Raw genomic sequence first — 4502 nt, forward strand, 5'->3', positions numbered from 1 at the left:
TTCCCGTCTCTCTCTCTCTCTCTCTCTCTCTCTCTCTCTCTCTCTCTTCCTCCCTCTCTCTTGCTCTCTCGTCCGCTCTCCGTTTCCCTTCCAGTTTTCTTGCCAGCAGTGTACTCAGCGACTCCTCCTGTGTCTTCTTCCTTCTCCATCTTCCTTGCGTAGTATAGCCCGTAAATAACATAGTGGCGTACCTTACGTTGCGTCCGCAAAAGAATACCCAGATTTTTGACTGTCACTGGCACCAAAATGTAACGTTGAATGTTGAGTTCATGTAGTGTTCATGAGGCTGTTCAGGAGTGTTCATGTAATGTTGAGTTCATGTAGAAATGATGAAGTAGAAATCCAAACTTGTGTATTAAACTGAATAAACTTTAATAACTTGCACACAGTGTAATCACATCTTGCACAGAGAGACAAAGACACGCGCAAACGCGCCTAAGCGCATGTGCTCTCTCCCGCGACCACAACCCGACTCCACTCCTACATCTCTCCTATAATATATTACTCCCAAAACCCCTACATCCTGAGCGCACATGTCACCCGTTATCGCAGACCGCGTCCTACTTCCATTTCACAATGACCCTAGAAACGCCCGACCTAAAACACGTCTACCATTCTCCTTATAACGTCAATCCAGATGAGAGACCGGATACCAGAGAAGCATTGCCTGAGAGGTGTTGATCCTGCCCGCTAAGCGCGGATCTTGCGCGCAGTTCCGCGGCAAGGCCCACGCGACCGCGGGAACGTCCTACGAAAGTATCACGCGCTGGCGGCTATTGATCCGTGCGCCAAATCGAAAGGTCGGCGCACGGATAAATTGCTGCTAGCGAACAGTCTCGAATTTTAGCGGGTCTAATTCACTAGCAAACATATGCACACACCATCGCGCAGGCCTAATAGCGATGTTTCACGTGACGTCATAGAGCAGGTCACGTGTATTTGTTATGTGTTGTGGTTGGCAGAAGCGAAGCGTGCTGCTTGACATTTACAGATGAATGACCACATGTTCTGATAGAAAGCGCTGTTTATGTAGTGCACGTACGTGTACGTGTACGTGCGTGCTCCGTGCGTGCGTGTGTGCGTGTGTGCGTGTGTGCGTGCGTGCGTGCGTGGGCACGTACACGTGCGTGCATGCGTGCGTGCGTGTGCACGTACACGTCCGTGCGTGCATGCGCACGTACACGTGCGTGCATGAGTGTGTGCGTGGGTGCGTGCGTACGTACGTACATGTGCGTGCGTACGTACATGTGCGTGCGTACGTGCGAACTTACACGTGCGTGCATGCGTGCGTGCGTCCGTGTGTGTGCACGTACACGTGCGTGCATGAGTGTGTGTGTGCACGTACGCACGTCTACGTGCACATGCATGCACGCACGCACGTGTACCTACACACACGCACGCACGCACGCACGCAATACACGTGACCTGCTCTATGACGTCACGTGAAACATCGCTATTAGGCCTGCACGATTGCGTGTGCATTGATAGGAACGACCACTGGACTAACGGAATCCACACGCAACTCATAAGACTCAACGACAACGTAACGGTGTTCACACCGGTTATGCCGGGGCTTTTATTACACACCGTTAACCATCAGGCCAGTGGCAGATAAAACACACCCCGTGATCATACGTTACTTTGTGCTGAAGGCCCGAATACAGTAGTGAGCAGTGCTTAGCTAATCGGCTACACTCTACATGATCAGCTAGCAGGGCGGGCAAGCCACCAGCAGCTAGAGATCAGTGGGAGGTGAAAGCTTTATTGCTAATGCTCATCGTGCGGCGTGTTCCTCGTCTTGCATTGTGTGTTCTGTAGCCAGGAAGGAGGCAGCAAGCGGCGTGATCCTCGTCCTGCGTGGTGTGTTCTGTAGTCAGGAAGAAGGCAGCAAGCAGCGTGATCCTCGTCCTGCGTGGTGTGTTCTGTAGTCAGGAAGGAGGCAGCAAGAAGCGGCGTGATCCTCGTCCTGCGTGGTGTGTTCTGTAGTCAGGAAGGAGGCAGCAAGCGGCGTGATCCTCGTCCTGCGCTGTGTATCCTGTAGTCAGGGAGGAGGCAGCAAGTGGCGTGATCCTCGTCCTGAGCTGTGTATCCTGGAGTCAGGGAGGAGGCAGCAAGCGGCGTGATCCTTGTCCTGCGTAGACGTCTGACTGAGCTCCGCTACACCCTACATGGTCAGCTAGCAGGGCGGACAAGCTACCAGCAGCTAGAGAGCAGTGGGAGGGTGCAAGCTTTCCTGACTGAGCCAAGCTGGCTCTGTGTTGCTTTGGAGCTGGACGCCGCAGCTTACATACAGCCGTGGGACACCACGTGGTCACAGTCATGTTGGCCTCGTAGCAGCTGACCAATCAGGGGCCTCGTAGCAGCTGACCAATCAGAGGCCTCCTAGCAGCTGATCAATCAGGGGCCTCGTAGCAGCCGACTAATCAAGAGCCTTGTAGCAACTGGCCAATCGGGAGCCTTGTAGCAGCCGACCACTCAGGAGCCTCCTAGTAACCGGCAAATCAGGAGCCTCGTAGCAACCGACCAATCAGGAGCCTCCTAGCAACCGGCCAATCAGGGCCTCGTAGCAGACGGCCAATCAGAGGCCTTGTAGAAACCGACCAATCAAGAGCCTCCTAGTGGGCGGCCAATCAGGAGCCTCGTAGCAGCCAGCCAATCAAGAGCCTCGTAGCAGCCGACCAATCAGGGGCCTCCTACCAGCCGATCAATCAGGAGCCTCATATCAGCCGACCAATTAGGGGCCTCGTACCGACCAATCAGGAGCCTCGTCGCAGCCGACCAATCAGGGGCCTTCTTCCAGCCGACCAATCAGAGCCCTCGTAGCAGCTGGCCAATCAAGGTCATCCTAGCAGCCGACCAATCAGGGGCCTCCTATGTAATGAACCAAATTCAGCAATACTTATTTATAAGAATTTACACCGGCAGATTCGGTGACAGGAACTGGCCTTGGGCGACTAATCACTCACCCGCCTCATTAGTGCCAAGGCAATAGGACAGTGGTCACTTGCCCCCCCTATCGAAAGTAAAGAATGCAATCCATGTTATCCATGCGATACCAGCTGACCAATCAGGAACCTCATAGCAGCCGGCCAATCAGGAGCCTCGTGGCAGCCGACCAATCAGGGGCCTTGTAGCAGCCGACCAATCAGGGCCCTCATAGCAGCTGGCCAATCAGGGCCTTCCTAGCAACTGGCCAATCAGGGGCCTCCTACCAGCTGACCAATCAGGAGCCTCAAAGCAGTCGACCAATCAAGAGCCTCCTAGTAACCGGCCAATCAGGAGCATCCTAGCAACCGGCCAATCAAGGGTCTACTAGCAGCCAACCAATCAGGGCCCTTGTAGCAGCCGGCCAATCAAGGCCATCCTAGCAGCCGACCAATTCGGGGTCTCCTACCAGCTGACCAATCAGGAACCTCGTAGCAGCCGGCCAATCAGGAGCCTCGTAGCAGCCAACCAATCAAGGGCCTCGTAGCAGCTCACCAATCAGGGTCCTCGTAGCAGCTGGCCAATCAGGGCCCTCCTAGTAGCCGACCAATCAGGGGCCTCCTACCAGCTGACCAATCAGGAGCCTCGTAGCAGCCAACCAATCAGGGACCTCGTAGCAGCCAACCAATCAGGGACCTCGTAGCAGCCAACCAATCAGGGACCTCGTAGCAGCCAACCAATCAGGGCCCTCGTAGCAGCCGGCCAATTAGGGCCCTCCTAGCAGCCGACCAATCAGGGGGCCTCCTACCAGCCGACCAGTCAGGAACCTCGTAGCAGCCGGCCAATCAGGAGCCTCATAGCAGCTGGCCAAATCTGAGGCCATGTCGTATTGTAACACTTACAGGCGCGTATTGCACTAAAACATTCTGAGGCCATGTCGTATTGTAACACGTACAGGCGCGTATTGCACTAAAACATTCTGAGGCCGTGTCGTATTGTAACACTTACAGGCGCGTATTGCACTAAAACATTCTGAGGCCGTGTCGTATTGTAACACTTACAGGCGCGTATTGCACTAAAACATTCTGAGACCGTATCGTATTGGTATACACTTGCAGGCACGTATTGCACTAAAACTTTCTGAGACCGTGCCATATGGGTACACTTGCAGGTGCGTATTGCGTAAGTCTTTCTGAGACCGTCTCGTAGCATTACTGCATAAATGCATACATGATAGGCCATTTCAGACTTTTTGCTACCGTTTCATATAGCATCACAGGCGCGTATTGCATTCAAACTTGCTGAGATTCGTATCTTGTAGCCTTGTGAGCTTAGGCGAGTAGAGACTTTCTGCTACTGCTTCGTGCTACTGCTGCTGAGTCATGAGCTTGAGCATCTGAAAACGTAAGACTCAGAAAGAAAAGGTCACTTGTCAGACATTCAGTGATCAGTTCAGCAGAATAACAATGAATAGATAATAGATAAAAATGGAAATAATCTGAATAGTAATAATAATTAAAAAAATGTTATTAATAATAATGATGATGAAAATAATAATAATAATAATAATAATAATA

Source organism: Priapulus caudatus, unplaced genomic scaffold (assembly GCF_000485595.1).
Source record: "Priapulus caudatus unplaced genomic scaffold, Priapulus_caudatus-5.0.1 Scaffold497, whole genome shotgun sequence".
Lineage (NCBI taxonomy): Eukaryota > Metazoa > Priapulida > Priapulimorpha > Priapulimorphida > Priapulidae > Priapulus > Priapulus caudatus.